The sequence below is a fragment of the Athalia rosae genome, chromosome 4 (genome assembly GCF_917208135.1).
Source record: "Athalia rosae chromosome 4, iyAthRosa1.1, whole genome shotgun sequence".
Lineage (NCBI taxonomy): Eukaryota > Metazoa > Arthropoda > Insecta > Hymenoptera > Athaliidae > Athalia > Athalia rosae.
The window spans coordinates 6,139,459-6,161,166 of NC_064029.1; positions in this window are offsets into that span (position 1 = coordinate 6,139,459).

The window sequence follows — 21,708 nt, forward strand, 5'->3', positions numbered from 1 at the left end:
GAAATTCGTCCGGATTCCTTTTTCCCCGCGCGTTTTCGACGTGGGCGCCGCTTTCGCCCGGTGATTATTTAGGGACGAATCTTGATGATATTTCGATTCGCGTCAATGGCAGAGTCCCCGGTACGGCCGCAGCTTGTGAGGACTACGTGTGCGGGCGGCGAGAAATCACGTAGAAGAATCTAAAATTCCATCAATCCCGAAGAGGGAGGGAGTCGGTTGGCAATATCTTTCGCGGGGGGTGCCACTTCGGAGAAAAAAGTAGAAGGGGATCGTCGGCGCGGACCAGGGGCGGGGGGATGGGGGTGGGGGGGTTATATGTGTTTGCGGGGTTTCGGGCCTTATTAATGATTGATACGAGGATATCGACGTCTCCCCTTACCCAACTGATATATGGGGGTTGCCATGCGTTTGCACGTGACACAATAAAACAGTCCTTTTCTGGGGTTGCCGATGCCGCTTGTACGACTCCGACCCACGTATAGGATAACGTTATACGTACGCGCAACGTCTGGAACGCTCCGCTCTCCTACCTAAATATACATATATTAGTTATTTAAAAAAAATAATAATACGCATCTTCGAAGATTTCGAGGCTCGAAACGGACGATTGGATAAGCCGGTTATAAAATGGATAAGGCGTACGCGATAGGCGGTGCACACGTGCCGCCTACGCTTCGGCTTTTGCTTTTGCAGAGCTACCGCCGGAGCCTCGAAGAAGCGGAACCACGTGGTGTCCCGAGGGTGGCATTAATCCCCATCCACATATCTCCGCCCCCCCACCCTAGCGGTTGCCTTGCTTTCGCCCTCATCTTCATCCTCGGCATCCTCCCCCCCCCCCTCCACCCCTCGCACCGCGAAATCCAAAGAGACGAGGTGGCGGAGAACCAGAGGAAGGGAGGGAGAAAGCCAGGCAAGACGAAGCAATCATATTTCCTGCCCCAGAGGGTCGATTCGTGTCAATGCGAATCAGACTTAGTGATCTAATACGGATGTCGATAGCGTCTGATTTACTATTCTCCTATCCGTCCGAATATCTCCCACCTTTTTTTCCTTTCGTTTTACTTAGTTTTTTTTTTTTTGTTTCGTTGCATCTTTTTTTTTTTTTTTTCTCCTGGGTTTTATCTCGTGCACTCGGTCAACTCGAAACGAAACGAAATTAGTTTACCTCGTGCGCGCGTATTTTCTGACGTCAGTTTGACGGAGTTGTCTGAATCTCGTTCACCTCGGTTGACAGAATATCGTTGATCATTATCATCCATCGAATCTGTCTTATATTCCCATAACTGCCTCTTAATGGTAATTAATCTGCCAAAAACCTCACGAAAAGGCTAGAATTATATCCATACCTGATGTGTTTCAGGAAAAACATGAAATAGAATAAAATAAAATATCCATCAGAGGAACGTAATAAAGTCAAATAACGAATAAAATAAATACATATTAACGAACGTCAACCATAACAAGATCTTGAAAAGACCTAAGGAAGGAAAAATATAATAAATATCAAGGACCAGATAGTATAAGAATGTCAAGGCGTGGGGTGTAAGGTTTTCAGCCCATGAGAGCGTAAGAAATACGAAGCGGATATCGGACGAGATTGAAAATAAAAAAAAAAAAAAATACAATACGAAGGAGGGCACGTGAAAGTTGGAAAACTCGCGACGACCACCTCCGTACGTTTGGTTGGGAGAGGCGAAAAAATGCGGGAAATAAAATACGAAACAAGTAATAGAAAATGAGAGAAACGAAAAAATGAAACGCGAAGCAGGAGCGAATAATAAAAAGAGAGCAAAAAGAAAAAAAAACAAAAAAAAAACAAGAATTGAAGTGAAAACCGGCAAAAACAGAACGAGCAGCCTACGGGCCTCATGCAGACTCCGATACATCCACGACCGTAAAAAGTCGTGTGCATGCACACCTACTCGGAGGTGTTGGAAAGTTTTAGGTGGTGGTACCGCGACCGACGGAGAGGAAGGCAAGGAAGCGTACGGTGGAGGTTGGGCAACGGGAGCTCCCCAGCGAGTCATCCACCCTCCACCCCCCAACCCTTCGAACGTACCGCCGCCTGCCCAAGGAAATTCGCAACGCTTTTTTCTCCCGTAGTTTTTCCTTTTCCTCTCTTTCTTCATTTTCTCTTCTCTCCTTCTTTCTTTCTTTGTACTAGTTTTTTTTTTTCTTCTTCCTCTTCTCTCTCTTTTCGCCTTTTTTTTCGTCCATTTTCCTTTCTCTTTTTCCTTTATTTTCTTCTGTTTTTTTTTTTTTTTTTTTTTTTTCTCCGTTTTTCTATATATTTTTCTTTCCATTCCCGTCACGTATATGGCGAGAAAAATTGCAGCGAAGCGCTTAGCCCGGTTCGCGTTCTGCACGCCCGCGTCAGCCTCTGAGACTTCTACGGGGAAAACCGTCTCGTTCGTAGAAGGCCGCGGGGTTTCTGCGGGCACGTACCACGACGAGGAAACTCATACGCGAGGAGGAAGAAAACTACCAATGGAAAGGGAATGGGGATGGATATATATATATATATATATATATATATATATATATATATATGTACATCGGTTCGAGGGTTGAAATCACTCGATAAGTTTCACTGTAGCACCGATATCCGGTGGGATTCGCATCTATTTCTGGCTAATGTCACTTATAAAACTTGATTCGCCCTGCGGTGGCAATGAGAGAAAAAAAAAAACAGACGTAATTCTTATTTGATTTTTTTGTTTTTTTTCCAACGACGTAGCGAAATCCAATCCAGATATGTATATACTCGGTCTATTTTATTTTATCAACAGATTATACGATGAGCATGTAACGGCGATTATAAGACCGTAACAATCAACGAATGTTGTAAATTACTTTCTAACAGAGTTGCCGGGTACGGTATACGTACACCGCCGCTATGAACTCATTTTAGGTTCTAATTAAAAGCAAGGCTGTTGCACCCTGTTTCGATTGTCTTTTTATTTCATTTTATTTCCAACTCCTCTATTTTTCTTTTTTATATATATTATTCTCTATAAGGCAACGCATCGAACACCTCGTCGAGTGTGCGTCGTCATAAGTAGGATGGATATACATATACACCAATTTACTCGTACACGTACTCCGTGGCGACTCGGACGCCTAGAGGCGTAGATAATAATAGTTGAAATGAAATTATGGAAGCTCCGTCGAGCGGTGGAAATAATAGCGCAACCGTTTGTTGGTGCTGTTGTACGAAGTTTTTGACTTGAAAGGAAGCGCGCGGCCGTGCGAGTATTTGACGTCGATTCGAAGGGGCACGTCGTCTTAGCGGGTTGATTTACGGACTGATGTTAGATATTTTCTCGTAGGAGTTGAGAACGGCCGCGCAGCGGAAACCCTCTCTCAACGGGTTTTGTCAACTTTTATGTGACCGACACACGTCTCGGAGGGCCGTACGACGCGATACACAGGTATAACGTAACTTGGCTGGAGAACGTGAACGTGAACGTGAACGTGAACGTGTACGAGAATTTCACCAACTATAACCGTTTCGGAGGGACACGCGCGCACGCGGCCGACTCACGCCTCCTCTTCGCCTCGTAAGCATTACAAAAAAAAACTGCGGTATACACCACTCGTAGCCGTCTTAGAATCAGGTATAATCGGGGAACCGAGCGAGGGAAGCACGCACATCCTGCGTGCGCCGTGACGACATGCGTTTTCATCCGCGTCCGTCGGCCGGCGGGTTTCTCTGTCCCGTGCGAAGGGGTATACACGGGGAGTCGTGACGGTTCCCAAACTACCGCGGGCACGCGTTCCTTCCAGGACCTTAAAAAACCTAGCGACGCCAACCGCTCCGTCCGAATTGCGATACGATCGCGGGTGCGCTTGGATTTCTTATCGCGACGACTATCCGGGAAACCGAGATTTTAATAAAACCGACGGAAATATCAGCTCTCGTACACCGTGGCGGGGAGAAAAAAAAAAAAAAAAAAACGAACCAACTTCATCCGGGTGAACTGTTCGTCGGAGTTCGGGTGTAGATCGTCGGGACGAAAAATCAGCTCGAACTGCTCGGGATGGTTGAAAAATGAATCCGTTCGGACGCGTTTCGGAGACGTCGCATTTCCGACGGTGGATCAGCGACGTAGTAGACTTGAAAGGCGAAGTGCGAGCTACTATTTTGGGTAGGTAAGCGGAAGTGTGAGCCAGGGATTGTTTGTCGGCATCAGGGGAGCGGGTTAACGTTAAACTCAACTGATTAGCATGACACCCCCGTGCACAAGGCCGACATCCGGGTTAAACTCCCTACCGCCCCCGATGCCAGTCTAACTCGGTCTGCACGGTGTGGCCCAGCGGGGTAGGTAGTGGGTGTTGCGCGTGGAACGCGGCATAAATATGTAAGAGGTACCCCTCCGCCGTCGCCGCTGCCTCCTAGTGCCACTATGCCCCTCCGGTACCGAGGTCCCGGACCTTCCTCAAACCCCTGCCGTGACGTCACACCGCCTAGGTACGTCACTTGCCGCTGCGTGCAACGTCACTGATCGAACCCAGCTGAGCTCACCGCCCGCCCGCCCGCCCATAGTCCGTCGCGACGCCCGCGACGCCCGCGACTTGCATGTATTCATGAGAGGCTAACGTTATGTATATATACAGCTCTCCCTCTCTCTCTCTCTCTCTCTCTATGTATACCCGCAGCTAGAGCGAACCGCTTTTCAACGTTTGTCTACCGCAGACACGCACATCCCCCTTTCCCTCCCTCCCTCCCTCCTTTCCCCCCTCTCTCTCTCTCTTTATATCTAGATCTTTCTCTCGCCCTACTCACCGCTCTACACAACCCTTTCACACCGTCAGCGATCATCCATCGCGTGTACGATCATCGGAATTTTATGAAGGCAGCTTTTAACGCGACCCAGAAATTATGACCTCCGATTTCGAGAAGCGAATTGTTTCGGAAGAATGGCAACGAAATCTGATGTCCGACAAGAATTTGGCTCATGTTTGCGAAACTTACCCTTACGAATCATATTCGACGATCGGGTGTCGATGAAAATCGCCGTTGGTCGGTCCTTCGGACGGCGGCGGTTGACGCCATCCACTTGAATCGGAGTCGACCCCGTGGAAGACGCTCATTGTGATGAGGCATGGGTCTGACCCAGTCGGGTAGTGGGGCAGGTCTGAGGTCACAGCAGCAGCAGCAGCGGGGGTAGCAGCAGATGATACATACATATTTATGCCACGCTCCACCAAGTGGCGTACCCTCCTTCCCCCCCGTTTTCCACCCCCGTTGATCCGCCGCACACACACACACACACCCCCCGTACCTTGCGAGACTCACACCCTTCTCGAGGACACACAAACCACCTATAAAACTCGCTAACACACACACACACGCACGCACACAGAGACTCACCTAGGTACACACGATGCGCGCGCGCGCCATAGCGTACTACGAACGGAAGGCCAGACAGACACACCACCCACATCCTCTTTCACGAGCGTGCAGGGGTACTGCCATTGGCCTTCGCCCGGGCAAGGGTGCCATGCTAATCAGTCCCGACAAGGTGCATAAACTTCATGCTGAATAGAAATGCCCAACTGACTCTTCCGAGTTCGTCGGATTTTTTGGAAAAAAAGGAACGTACGACGATTTACCGAGGAAATGGATATCTCAGGACGTCATTTTTTTTCATCCCTTACGAGTCACGTGTCGAACAAAAAAAAAAAAAAATTGTCACGAACAGAGATATTTGAAAGAATTGAATAACTCTCGAAGACCTTTGAATGACCTTAGAATATATCAGTTCTTTTGAAAATTTGTAGAGAACTTTCATTTTCCACCCTATGCGGTGTGAAATTTTTCAGGCGAGTATCGAAACGGCAAAAACGAGTTCAAATTATTAGCATCCTCGCGTGTGCAGACGCATGTAGCTGTAATTATATCGCCTCGGCTCCTGATTTCTTGTGTTCGCTAATTAATCATCCTACTGTGTGATTAATTTACACGGGGATCGGCCGTCGGCGTGCTCCCGACAATTTCTCTTCTCGTTTTAAGTGAGATAGCTGCGACGGTCATTGCTATGAGTATATACGCCTGTTTTGTAATGCAGGCTGTTTCGTATATATTCATAATATAATTGCGCGGGTTCAACCTCCGACGCTTTTTGTCCACGTTGAATATGGTTACCGCTTATTAATTGGGTTCGGATTTGCAACGGCGAGACACCGAGCGAACGTAACGTTACAAACACACACGCGCACACACTCAAGCACAACACGACGCATGCAAAATATATTACCTGTATATTTATTAATCATCCCGGATTAATGACGCACCAGGTAACCCCGGCTACCGTGTTAACCGGCCCATGGTCACGCGATCTCCATTTTCCTCCACCTCTTCTTCGGGGGTGCACTTAACCGGGTGTCATTCGACGACGTTCGTAGAGGCGGATGTCCACTCGTGCGCGACACGCACTTTTTCCATCCTTTCTAGACGACGCTCGTCAACGACGTTCGAAAGCGAGGGGAAAAATTTCTCGCCGATGAACGAACGACTGGAAATGTGCGAATCTTTTTTTTTTTTCGAAGGCATCATTCGCCCGTCGGTTAACCGAGGAGATTCGCTCTCCGCGTGGCGTTGGTTTTTCCCCCGCATTTCTGATGTGTTTCGCAACTCTCGTTCGTACGTAGATACATACAAAATACATGTATGTGTCTCTCGACTACGGCGTACCGTATACGAAGAGGGAAATGACAGAGGACGAGAAAGAATGCAGTAGGTGCAGAAGGAGGCGAAGAGGCGGCGAGGTGTGAGGCCAGCGTGTTTTACACCACGCGTACTTACGAACTTACCAATGGCATCGGCGTGAAACAGGCGGCGGACGAAAGATGACGGTAAATACTCGTGATAACGAAGTGCCTTCGAGGTGATCGTCGGGAAATATCTCGCACCTTCCGTCGCAGATATATACGTATATGAATACACCGCTCCGCAGTTCGTTGAAACCGAATCCCATTCGATCTCCTTCTCCACTGCACAATATCGAACGATTGAATATATCTACGGTAATAAATGAGATAAAGTATGTTCACTTTAATCTAACGGAACGACCGTCACTGCCTAACTCTTACGGAGTACTGAGGAATTGGCTCGGATAATATAGTGTTTGGATTTACGTCCGGACGCCAGAACACCAAAACAAACAGTAGAGTAAATCATTGGCTCACCTCTGTCGAGACGAAGATGGGTATACATACACACTACGTTTCACTGTTTGGTGGTGGCGTAGTTTCACTCGTACGTATAAGCGTTGGATTCGAACCAATTGATATCGCAATTCTGCACGTCTTTCAAAATCCACGATAACCGAAGCCGCTGCATTCTTTAAGAGCGTCGAGGTTTTTCCTGAGATCCTCGGCGTCCTCGGGATCCGCGAATATACACACACTCACGTTTCACGTGGTGTCGTTGCATAAGCCGAACGAATATCGTTACGCAATCATCCGCGAAGGATGTGTTCGATGACGTTGGGAAAAAAAGAAAAAAAAAAAAAGAAAAAGAAAAAAAAAGAAAAAATTTCTTCTCCGACGAAGTGCTCTTGAACACCGTACCCATTCGAGCGAACAAAAAGCAGCGTTTGGTAACGGGATAAAATAATTAACGAGATTGAGAAAAGAGAGAAGAAAAAAAAAAAAAAAAAAAAAAAAAAACTAGGAAAAATCTGTAACATTACAATATGGCGATAATTAACGTCGAGTATAAAGTTTAGCCGTTAATCATGCGAGTAATTGCGATAAGAGTCAATTACAGATGACAATTTTATTGCAACTAATAACACCGCTCCTCGATCAAACGTTTATAAATATAAAATCCGGTTGCGAGGATTCCGCAGGTTGGTTCGCCGCGGATCGTCGAGGCCGACTTCGACGGTAGTGCGCTACGTAATTCCGTTGGGAATATTGGTTTAGATCGTGGGTGCGAACTAGCGACGCCAATGATCGTCGTCTACTCGTTTTCCTTGCCACGTTTCCATGTACCGGAATTTGTACGCAATAAGTGTACGCGATGACGTTGTCCCGATATGAAAGGATGTTATTTAATTATAGGTATGAAGGCGTCAGGACGCGATAACGCGCGAGGATCGAAAAAATTCCCGGAGTTTGTCGCGCGCCGTGCGATCCCGATTTCTTCGCTTTTTTGATATCTTCGTTGTATCCGCGTAACGAACGTTGCGCGGAGGTTGAAACACAGTTGACAGATTTATATGCCGGTGCTCCGTACCGGAAAAGACAAAAAAAAAAAAAAAAGGAAAGAAGCGCCTGCAGCCGCAGCGGCGTCAGGAACAGCCCTGCAGGGCAATCGTTGAAATCGCTCGAATCGCACCCCAATTTTAATCAGGATCCAAAGTATGCAAGCGGGATGGATACCTAGCAGCTTTCCCACTAAACTACCCGGCGTTACGACGCATGTAATTTATTTTTATTGCTGCCAATTTTTCTCCCCTTCTAGACGGTGCCTACTGCTACTACTACTACTACTAATTTCAGAAAAGCTGTTACTCCCGATGCTCTATGCAAAAATACGTCGAAGAAACAGCTGAATCGATACACCTAAATTCTACCACCGCGTCTCTCCGAATTGTACACGTACCCGCACCGAAATCCGGAACACCGACGAATCGCCTGGCTCGTAACCCCGAACGTTGTGGAATTATTTTTCGAAAATCTCGAGTGCTTCTTCCGCTATCGCCCGATTTGACTTTTTTTTTCGTTCGTTCTCATACTCTTACGTAATATCGAAAATATAACGGAGATTTATTAGCCACGTGATACGAAATAGTGAAAACTGTACCCGAGGATGGGAGCGTAGGACCCCCGTCGCGGCGTGATCCTTCCGTCGCGGGTATATCCTAGAAGATACGCGTGTTCCCCGCGGATGAAGGAAGGAAAAAAAAAAAAAAAGAAATAGGCGCGTGTAAACCGCGATCGCTACGGTGTAAGAAGAGAGAGCGACTGAGTAAGCGGGTAGGTTCGGAGTTTGAGCCGTGGGGGTTATTGCAGTAAGCCTCCTCTTGGGGGTTCAAGAATATTGCACCCCTACCCAGAAGGCAAAGTTAAACGCACACGCACGTCGTACGGAGCTGTGCGGCTCGCGTAGACCTCGGGAGCCCCGAAACCCAAGGGAAACCCGGCGGATCGAGACCCGGAGTGAGCGAGAGACGGACAGATATCCCTGTGCACCCGTATATGCGCGCGATCGGGAGGCTGAGGCGAACAGTCGGTTTTCTACGGGGTTCCGTCGGGCTGGGGCTATGTTTTAAACGCGGCCCACTTAAAAGAACACGCTTTACGTTTATGGGCACTCACTTATTCGACGGACGGGGACTCGCCGAGGCAAAGGAAACGCACTAAGGGAGTTTTCATGGTAGCGGGTAAGGAATTGAAGGTGGAATGGGAACGAAGATGAGAGGGGGGTACAAAAACCTAGGGGGAGGGGGGGGTGTGATAAGCAATAACGCCGAGGGTATAGAGCGTATGCCGCGAGACGTTCGGCCCTATTTCTGGCGTTCTTTATTTTTTTTATTTTTTTTTTTTATTATACCCACCTACCGCTCTTCTCTTTTCTTTTCTCGTTTTACTTTTTTTTTTTTTTCTCTCCAGACTCCTCTTCGTCGAGTCATTTGTTCCTTAACGACGAAGACGACGACTGGCGTATACGGAACTCTTAGCTCCACCGAAAATCAGATCGAACCGAACAGCCCGGGCCACTTTTTAACGAGATTTACTGCGCGGAGAGGACTTGTGAAAGGGGAATAAAGGGTTCAATTTGGTACGCCTCGAAAACGAGAATATCCAGAGATATTATCAAACTCGACGTTCGCCACGTGACGTTCGAATTATTATTTTTTTTCTATTTTCTTTTCATTTCATTCGTCGGAGTATAATTTCATCACTTTGCATATATCCTGCGCACCCGCGCACTAGGCGAGGAAAAAAAAAAGGAGATTCGAATTTTCGAGAGAAAATTTCAACGATTCCTCGCCCTCCCCGCTCGTGAAAATTAGACGACAGCGGCGGAGTATCTTTTTCGCGTTGTTCGAAGGAGTAAATCCTGGATGTTACCAGTTTCGGTTGAAATTAATTAGCCTCATCAACAGGGTCGGTTCGAAATTCTCATCTCTTTCTAGCGAAGGAATTTCGCCGTGCGTCTCTCGCCCCGTACATTTCATTCGGTCTCGGCGGGCGCTCGTTTCTTGCGCGAAAACCTCTTGTCTTTCAAATCCCCGGATGGGGTGGGGTGGGGTGAGACTTAGTTTAAAAAAAATGAATTAAAAGTGTAATCCGTCCCGCTGATTGAGAGAGGGGCGCGTGCGGAAAGTGAGAGACGGTCAAAGGGGGAGAAGAAAGGGGATACGATACCGGCTAGAGAAATCCCCAGACTTTTTTTTTTTTTTCTTTATCTTCTCGGAGATTCGCTCTCTCGAGGCTCTCGAGATGTAAAATAAAAAGTAGAAAGAAAAAAAAAAATTGAAAAAATGTGTCCAATTAAAGACCAGGGTTGATTCCAGCGGTGCGACAGAGTCCGAATGAAACGATCCAGAGAACTTGTCATCAATCTCGATTATCGAAACAAAGGATTACGGAATTACGCCGATTCTTCCACTCTGAGAGAAAAAGATTCCGGACAAAAAATTTCGTTATCATGAATCAATTTGGGCCATCTCATGGAAAATGGCGACGCCGTAGGTCAGATTTGCGATCGGTATACGGTACACTTTGTCGACTCGTCTAATTCGTTTCCAGGTGAAGGATAATTCTGCGGATCGGTGTGAACTCGAAATACGCGGTCCCTTTTCGTCTCGAGTGAATATAATATGAGAATGAAGACTTAACTTACCGCTGACGCGTCGGAGACTCCCCCCCAGATCCGAAGAGCGACCTTATATATATTATATAGTCGGATAAAAGGGGGGTGTCGGTTGCATCCGGGCGTCGCGGCATTCGGGGTAGACGCGATTAAACTCTAAACCACGATCTGCTTCTGGTAAGCCAGGCTTAGTTTTACTTTATTTAACGCGTGTTTAAAACTAATAAAACGCGAACGTTGGAAAGCGCTCTACTTAAAAGTTGTATTTAAATCCGCAGTCAAACCTAAAACTGAATAACATCCATAAGATGAAGACGACTACCGGCGCGTTATCCGCGCTATAACTGCAACGTACACTTTTCAAAGTAGAGAAGAGATATCCTCCGTACGCCGCCGCGCGCCTGTCCCTCGCTCCGCGCTCGTCTGTTTATACGGCACCCGACTAATTCCTGATTAGTTTCGAAACTTTGGCTAAACTTTTCCCGCCCCCTATAATTTCACGTCCAGACGTTCCTTCCTTCGCCGTGGCTCAAGACCCGTCGTCCTGCTCTCGGTTAGATTGACGTTGATTAGGGGCTCGCTTATTAATTTAGCCTACTTTTAGTTTTGTTTATAAATTTTATCCTTTTTATTCGTTTCGTCGTGGAGCGCAGGAATTTCGACCGAAAACAACCGTAGATCCAGCCTCGCTCGGATTATCGAAAAAAAATTCATCGCAGATGCGACGTTTTGGGGGTGTTTGAAAATTTTTCGTGCCAAAAGAAAAAAAAACAAAAAAAAAAATCATCAACGTTTCGCGGGGCGTATGAAAATCGATCACAGAGGCGAATGTGAAAAACGTGAATATTTCAGGCAAGGAAAAATCCCCCAGGGATCCCCGACGCGCGTTCTATGGCCGGGAATTCCTCACGTCATCGTCCGAACCGAGGTGCGGACAGGTGATCGTTGGGAACGCACCTCTTTCAGTTGGGTCAAAATGAATTCCGAATCCCGCACCTTATGTACCATATACCTCTCGAACGGACGTGTTTACCGTTGGCTGAAGTTGTAAACAAACCTGAAGCGCCGGTTGCATTGTCTCGGTCGTAACGGTGTGGCCTATGGGTAGGAATTAGGATGACCTGCGAGGTTCGGCTGGTGGCGCATTTATCGGCACAGCGGGTGGCCGATCCGGACATTTGGCCGGTGTCACGTCAGGGTGCGAGTCCCAGGGCCCCGGGGCTGTCGGTGTCCCTTCTCTTACCACTTCGGGGTGTAAATGCTAATTGTTTCAGAATTATCGTACACGTTACGAGCTTTCACGGTTTTCGATGCTCTCTCTTCTCACCGTTTTTCTTCCACTCCCTTTTTTCTCCTTTTTCGAATACACGAGGTAAGTAGTTTTTTAAAGTGGTCACATTACGCTTGGTTTATGTCGATTAAATAACTTCGTATTACGATATGCCCGCCCGAAGTTCTCTCGGTCTTGTCGCGTGCTTAGAATCGTGCGTTATACACAACTCTACCTACCATACGTTTATTTTTATACATTTTCTTCGACTTGTATACCGAGTAAAATAAACGGAGAAATGGGAAAAAAAATAGTGGAAGGGAAAAAGGTACCGAACCGAGTGGCGGTGCCCGGAGGTTAAGGAACGAATAATTTGTCCCTACTTTATTCGGATCGTTAAGGGAGATGATTTTTCGATCGTGATTACGCCGCGGCTCGGTAAAGGCCGGTAAACCAACGGGAGAGGGAAAGTTACGATATAGGTTGACGAGTGTAAGGGACCGGGAGGGCCGCACGTGGCGTTTTTCCAACGCTACGTACGGTAGGGTATAAGTTGTCACGAAACGAACGGTCGTAAGACACTCGAACGTCGGGGGCAGGGGTGATTTACGCTCCGCCTTCGGCCGCACGAATTTTAAACAAAGTACATCAGCTGCGGATTTCGTACACGTACGGGACTTCGCGACGGAAAATAAGCGTGAGAAGTTCCTAGGCGTTGACCGTTCGCGAAAATTCTCCATTCGCATCTAAGAGAGATTTCGTTGAGGATTTGCGACGGTAACCCGGACCCGCCCGTCGCCGTGGGTATGGAACGTGAGTTTTTCCCGGTAACCGACAAGTCGGGGGAACCAATAAAATCATTTACGCCAGATGTGCGAGACACGATACAGCCGGATTTTCCCCACGCACCTTATTATATTATATTCGCCGGTGTTTCCGAACTGCACAATATAAACTGACGACGACGGTTCATCCTCATAGGTACAACGCGGATAATACGAAACACATGTCAGACAAACTGCGGGACCGGTGGGTGCCACACCTGATTATCGGGCAGGGAACGTCGTCGGCACGACCCCCGCTGCGACCATAAACTAAAGTCTAGGATGACCAATATTGTTGTATATTGTATTTTGACGCTGGGCCTCCGAGTCCTCCGGCCCATTCCGAATTTCAAGCTACATATTTTTCCACCGCGCGATGACACACCTGACTCAACCACGTGGCGACCAGATGTTCCGAACTGGGAAAGTGCGAAGAGAGAAAAGAAAAAAAAAAAAACCGAAGAAGCCTTTCCCAAAAATGTTCACCACTTGCTCAGGTAAGTCCGGCAGGTTGAAATTACGTGAGTCGAGTGAAACGGGAAAGGAAAACGTGGTGAGAGCGTCTCGAGACCGCGAGGAAATAATGAGAGCCGATTAAAAAAAAAAAAAAATGGGGGCTGCTATCGAACCCTTTGGGGAATCTAATTTCCTGGAATCTCGTTGTTATTGAACTCGATCCGAGGCAACGTCCGCGCCTAGTATTCATTAAAAACAAGTTAAACGCCCCCGACAGACAGCTTTATGAGTCGTCTGCGTTCGGGGTAAAGGAGAAGGATAAAAGGAGAAAAAAAAAGAGGAGGAACAAAAAAATTATTTCGGCGGAGATCTGGGTCCAGAGATACGCGGTATGGTCGACGACTCGCCGCGTTCTCGCTTCTCCTTTCTTGGGCCCTCCGGTCTCGAGCTTCGGTCAAAGGGACCCCAAAACTATAAGGCGGCGAGGGCGTGCATCGGGGAATCACACGGGATGCACGTATTTTTTTTACCGCTGGATTAAAAATCCACACCGCACAGACGACGACCCCGATGCCTCGTACCGCGGCGCGCAACGTTATGTCAAAATCATCGATGTGATCGCGGCTCTTTTTGTCTTCGGTCGTCGTTCGCCATCTCGCTGCGCTCGTTTTATGTTCGAAGTGTTTTACGGCGGCGTGTCGCAGATATCCGTTGGAAAAAATTAGCATCCGAATCATTCCCGATTCTTCTTCGAGACACTCGATTACCGGAAGGTTACATTCGGAAATACCGATATAACGAGTATCGCGTGCAGGTATTACGGGTACGAAGGGGTCTTCTCCGCAGGTTGGATAGTTGTTCGATCCGAAATGACTTTACTAATTGCGTTTACCGATGAATTTTTGAGAGTCTCTGAGGCTCGTTTACCGGTAGAAATTTTTAAAAGTATTTCTAATTTTATCGATTATTCACACCTGATAAAAAGCTTTAACGTGTCTCCTCGGATTCCAAGTTGAATCGCCGCGCCGCCCGCTACGGTTTTTGTGTATGTAACGCGTCCGTTGCTCCGGCCTCTCTTACACAACTATTCACGCGATATGGTATATTTATACCTACACAGGCGGTACACCTTACGCGTACACGTATACATATACGCGTAAGCATAACTTGAACAACGAGCCACGAGCCCTTCGCCCTTCGTACGTCGTACGCGGCCGCGATGTCCGCCCTAATCGTCGATCGCCGCGGTCATTTTTTCCTCAGTTAAACCTAATGCGGTGTAAATCTCGTCCTTTATGTTTCCGAGGAGTTTCTGAAAATGTTTCCTCTTAAAAGCAATTGCCTGTTCCCCTAGTTTCGACATTCTGTATCCAACCTCGATCGACCTGCACCGCGTACCGCGGTGCCGCACCGTACGGAAACCGACAGCGATGACGTAGCGCGAGATTTTCGAGTAGGGTAAAATTCTGCCTTCGTTTAAAAGCGATCATATATTTACACGTGAATTAAACTGACCGATTGTAAACTTCCAATTAACGACGATCGTTTCCTTTATAGTCGGAACATCTCGCGACTCCGTTGAATAGTGCCCCGAGGTTTTATAGCCGACGAGTCTTCGATCGGCGGTCCGCTTCGTCGATCGCTGCAGGTCGTGAGGTCGAAAATTGTGAAACGGGTGCGCGTACGTCTTCCGCTGCGGGTTTACGTTTGGAAACGGGGGCGCGAGTATGACGTGTGGTGTATATATATATATATATATATATATATTCTATCGAAGGTACGGAACCCGTGCACCCGTACAATAAGATACCCGCTGTAAATGGAACGAGAGGAATTGAAACGAAGCGAAATTGTGTGTCGGTCTCTCGGACGCCCCTCCCTGTCGCGACGACGTCGGCGACGAAGGTGGAACGACGACGATGACTACTTCCGGTCTGGAGGTTCACCTTACGTGTACGTACACGAGGTATGTAGGAACGCACCTTTACAACCGACAACGCCATTATACTCGCGTACACTTACACACACTCACGTTACGTTATATTGTATAACTCTTTCTCGTTTGCCAGGCACTCGATCCGTTTCCCAGATAGCGAGAACCATTTTTTTCAGTACAATTGCTTTTTAAAAGATAGTGAACGCTCGGAGAAGAGGCGTAAGGTGAGAGGGAGGAGGGGAGTGAAAGGGGGTTAACCGAGGGCAGAAGAGGACACGCGGGTCCTCTGTGTGTATGGAAGAAAAATGAAAAGAGAGTCGGAGGCGAATGAAAGGAAAGGATTGAGCAGTCGGGTCTCTGAATCTGGATGTAGCCAACAAAGAGGGTGTCGTCCCCGTCACCCCGTTTGTTCCCCACCCCACAAAACCGATTCTCCTACAATGCTATCCTGATAAACGAGGCGAGATTGTCTGCCGCTTCTACTTTTGCTCCTTGCTTCTGCAGCAGCTACTTTAAATCCCCGATGCTCCCGCTGCTCGTGCTGCTTCTTCTGTCTCTTCTGCCGATCGTTTTTCTGCTCCTAACGCCACCCGGTAAAAGTAGTACGGCTGCCCTGTCTATTTGCTAAGGACCGAGTGACCTCGCTTGACAGTACTGACGATATTAGAAAAAAAAAAAAAAATGAAAAGGAATACCAGAGAAAAAAGAAATTACATCGACGATTGTTAGACGCAGACTTTCTTCCACGGAAAAAAGAAAACCTCGCTGACGAAATTTTTGTAAAATTCCCCAGTTTTAAATCTTCCTCGTTTAACGATTGGTCAAATTTGTGGAGGCGGAATTGAAACAGTGTTTCTTCATCACCTTATACTTCTTTCCACCGAGAATATAAGAATGTTCCCAGAACTTTGATCGTAATTTTTCGTCCAAGATTATCGTTGCATTTATTTATCGCGAGTATTCACACGCCAGCCACGGAGTTGAAATTGGGGTCCGTGTATGCATTTCTGAATCTGCGGGGGACCGTCGATATAATATTCTTCGACATTGAATCAAGAGTTAGGGAGCAGCCTCATTTTCGTGCGTATTTTAGTTTGTTTAATACGTTAGCTGACACATAAATAAATCCTTAATTGGGCTGGGCGTATTTTCGACTGATAAAACTAGTTCTCCTTCTCTCTCTCTCTCTCTCCGCGTGTGTTGAAAATTCGAGAAATAGAGAGGTAGAGAACGGGCGAGCGAGGGAGAAAGAGAGAGAGAGAAAGCGTTTCGTGGCTCCGTGTAGACTCTCATGTACACGCGCATATGCTGGAACCTCGGTAATCTTACGCAACTCACGGTGTCTCTCCCGCGTTTCTGGTTTCGGTTACAACCATGTGAATGTTCCTGATTTCTGATTATAAGCCAGATACGAGTTGGGCAATGCTCGACGAAGCATTGGGTAAAAAGGCCTGGAGGTGGCCATGGCCAGTTGAGCGAACATCTTACGGATATATATATATATATATAGGATTTATACACGTACACGAATATCCATACACGACGAATTCAAGTTTCCACAATGTTATTTATTTGTTCGATAGAATTTCCAATAAATTTGTAAACTTGTTCGCCACCCAGGACATTTCTAAAATCGAACCTCGATCGCCGTTTGGATCGTGAAAAGAGGAGAAAAAAAAAACGGTTGAAATTAAAATTAAAATACTAAATAAAATAAATAAATTCCTTTTTTTTTTCCTCTTCTTTATTCGCTCGCATCAGTCGTAGGTTATTATAATGTTTCCGTACACCTGCGTGTTATCTTTATGCGTCTTGTTATAGCTATAGTGATTTTGAAATACTTTGAGGTCACTAATAGCGGGGCGCAGCTGCTGGAATTAGATGTTTTTTTTTTTGTACTTTTCTCTCGTAGTTTCATTTTAATTCATCGACCGAATAAAAATTCGCCTGACATATTTAAGCCTTTCGGTGATCGTAAAAATAGCCGGTGTTTCATGGGCAGCGACCTTGCCTGCTTATCTAATTGAAATCATTTACTCAATCTCGGAATGATAGATGCCCAATTATTCATTCGTTCTTCTTCTTTTTTTTCATCTCCTTTTTTCATCATACCGTTGCCATGAATATGGATTTCACAAATCTATCAGGCGTTTTAATATTTATCGTGAACGCTTGACGATTGGACGCGCCGCCTTACTATACGGATTCAACGTAGATCGATATTCCATGCGTGGAGAAAATTTATGTGGGGAATGAGGATTTCACTGAAGAGTAACACGTTATGTCCGTCACAATTATTTACACTTGATTATATCAACTGTATTATCGAATTATTCAGAAACAAAAACGTGAACTGTATCTTGAATGGCTGTGTAATATAAACGCAATAAATGCGGATTCAAGTTTAGTGGATTTTTATAAACAAGTTTATCAAGTAAGTAAACGATACCAATAAATAATTATATTCAAGTACCGCACGTCGATCGTTTCGGATATTATAGCATGGGTACTAAACGGGTTTTAATTTATCGACTAAAAATAAAATTACACTCAAACTTTTCCGTGATAATAACCACAAAATTGAACAAGGTGAAAGGTGTAAATTTGAAGTTCATTAGAATAATGATGAATAATTTTTCAAATCCTATCTTGAAAAAGAGGTGTTGAATCACGGTTTTAGGCCGAAAATAGAATAAGACATGAGGATTTTCAGTTTTCCAGTATTTTGATCGATTTCTATGTATCTTGATCTTGAAAACACGAAACCGTCGAGTGAATGAGGCTACGACCGAAGCTATCACTTTTCGAAGCGTTAAATCTGCTATAACTCGACCAATTTTATAGGTAGATCAATTTAGCTCACGGATTCGGACTCCTGAAATGAAAATACACAAGAATACCATAGCAGATCCAACGAAGAAAAATTTTATTTATCGATCCCAAAATCGTGAAAAATCCAAGGGGTACCCCTTTGGATTTTTTCAAATTTTGGGCCAAAAATGAAGTATTTTTGAAATCGATCGTATGACACTTTTTTCACGTATTTTGATCTCAGGAATCCGAATCTGAAAGAAAAATTGATCTATCTCTAGAATTGACCGAGTTATCGCCAATTTTCAGCCTTTTGGGGTCAGAAATAAAAAATTCATTTTTTAGTCTATCTTGATGTAATTTGAGCTCAGGAATCCGAATCTGGAAGAAGAATTGATCTGTCTGCAAAAATGATCGAGATATCCTCATTTTTTCGCGATTTTTGGTACAAATTTGAGGATATCTCGAAGGGAAAAAATCGTAGCTCAATTTGGACGACGGATTCGTGTCCCTGAGGTCAAAATACACAAGAAAAGTGCCATACGATCAATTTTTTAAAATAAAAATTTTTGACCAAAAACTGAGAAAATCGTAAGGGGTACCCCTTGGAAAAATCTCAAATTTTGGCCGAAAATTTTTATTTTTCAAAATTGATCGTATGGCACTTTTCCTACGTATTTTGACCTCAGGAACACGAATCCGTCGTCCAAATTGAGCTACGAATTAATGTCATCGAGATAAATCAAGTTTTCTGATGCAAAACGCAAAAAATCGGCGATAACTTTTCTAATTTCATAGATAGATCAATTCAGCACGTGGTTTGGATTCGTAGGCTCAAACTACAGAAGCTATTCAAGAGGAGTCACTCATATAGCGACACGACCAACATTTTTACGCGTCCTTAAATAATTGGGCCGTTTCTCCGAGTCCCCATAATTTGTACCTACAAATCGCTATAATCAAAATTGAAAGAAAAAAAGAGACATCGGACAGAGTAGCAGCTGTTTCCGTATATTTTCGCTTCTGAGGATTGTCGTCGGAATTCTCGTAAAATAATTAAGAGGCTTCCAAGCGGGCTCGATGATGGTATTTTAAAGGCTCGTAAAAGGGACGTTAAAACCTCATCGACCCAGTCGGCCGTCAACCTAGACGATCAACGTGTGAGAATGGAAAACCGTCATTGGTTAGGCGAACGTTCGAAATTCTGCAATTTCTACGTTAGGATAATTTTAGCACCTGGTTAAAACATCATCGTTGAGAATACAAATTAAGGAATCCAAGTATTTAGATCATTTTCTCGTTCAACTTTTAATCACATCTTCATCTAATCCATCACGTACACTCTACCGCTAGCATGGCTAATTGAAGATATTTTTCCTCCCCTCCTTCAACGGTTAATGGAAATCGGTCCATTGAATTAATTAAAAATCTGGGCAAATTTACGACGGTGTCTCGAAATTCTTACATCATTCGCATTGCAGCCAAAAAATCGTATTCACGTGCAAAACTTGTTTGGTATATCTTATTATTGCCGGATGTTGTTCACAAGAGAAGGATCCTTTCTTCTTCAATCCTTTTTCCCAAATTCTGGAGGACTGTTTGTGTATTCTAGCGATTGATTGTAAAAGAAAAAAAATTACTTCACGTCGGACCAGATTCTGTTAAAAAATTTCATATTTCGTAGCAAAAATCTATGATAAAATGACGTTTCATTGGTGTCCGAGGTGGTGCAATCGTTGATGAGAAATTTGAAGATATACTCGCATGGATAGACGACGGGTGGATATCATACGATATTCCGTAAATGTAGGTATATAATGTTATATACGTGATCTAAAATTATTCCGTGAGTGAATTTAAATATGCATGCGATCGGTGACCATTGACCCAGGTCAGAAAATGCAAATAGAAATATATATCCTCATACGAAGGTATATAGTGCCGCACGTCGGTTTATTTGAGGTTTGTTAATTATGTATGCGTGAATAAATAATTATGCGAGCGAGACTCGTGCGAGCGGTGATGCTATATAGGCATATAGCGTGGTTTCAGCCTATAAAACTAATGCATATTTATGTCACTTTACGGGTGCGGTGTATTAACTTATTTTAATAGACGTCTAATAGAACTCACCCGCGTTATATTCCGAGTGCAGCGTCGCGACGTCTGCTCTAATGCACGGAGACGAATGAAATCCCTAATAATCCTTATCAAAATCACTTCACCAACCGAAATTACCCAAAAATTTTAATAATACCGTATTTCAAACCCGCCAGTTTCACGTTCTCATTTTTCATCCGAATAAATTCCATAACGTTTCAAAATATGCCAGACAATTTCTCTAGATTTTTTCAATTACACATGTACGTTTGAAAATTTGTTCTCTCACCTCGAACATTTTTTTCATTTTTATCACCTTGAGTCTGGATCTTTTTTTTTTGTTTTTCATTTTTTTCCTATCGTCGTTTGCCTCACCTATATTGGCCACTCGTTCTTAATTATTGGGGCTGTTGGTCTTCTTCCTTTTTTTTTGGGTGTGTCAACGCGAGTTTGATTTCTCGTAGATCTAAGACTGATAAATTTTCTGCGAATCGACTCATCGACTTTTAATGATAAATGCATAGAAAAAACGAATGAAGAAAAAAAAAAAAGAAAGAAATAAGCGATAAACGGCGAGGCGAAAACCGCAAAAGATGTTGACTAAAAATGAAATGGAATGTGGTAGAAAAAGCGCCTAGAAATACTTATAGTTGAAGGGTAAATAAAACCTGATTAAAGTCACGGTTAACAAGCTCAGCTGGTCTTAATCACGACACGGAGTTGTATATATCGTGACACGTTACAATCACGCTTTATAGGCGAACTCATATTCATCGCGTGCAACTTTGCTGGGTATTCGTAATTCGTGGAAAATTTGCTAAATTGGACCATAGTTGGATATCCCTCAAATGGCACGCGACTATATTTGTATCACGTCAGACAACGATAGTGAAACGTAAAAAAAAAACAACCAAATCAAAAAGGTGCCACTTTCAAACTTGAATTATTCTCATAATTCATCGCACAACGTTTCTACGAGTTATGCGGCTACGGTATTAGAATTGTTTGTTTTTTCACCCATTGCCGAAAGCAGAAGAAAAAGAATTCATTCGGATCTGTTGGAATTTGGACTGGGAAAAAAAAATATCAATCAAGATCCTGGAGAAAATGGTTTTTTGACACTGGAAATAGTCGGAATACCGGATTCGGAAATTCTCGCGAAGGTGGATCACCCTCTAACGTGTTTCGTGAACCTTCAAAGTTGTTAAAAGCGACTGAAAAGGCTCGAAAATGCTCGAAACCTATTTGAAACCGCCGAAGAGATCGGGGAATGTAAATTACATGGAGTTTGTATAGAGAAAGTGCGTGAGCGTTGGACCTACGCGTTCGCCCATTTGATATCGTCGTACACGTAAAGTTGCAGGGAAGTACGTAACCTACACGTATCGTCTATACGCATCGACGATCACCTCGGCCTTGTCGCGATCTCTTTCGTACGAGTATTTCGCGTTCTTGAGGTGAGCCTGTTAAGATCCAAATC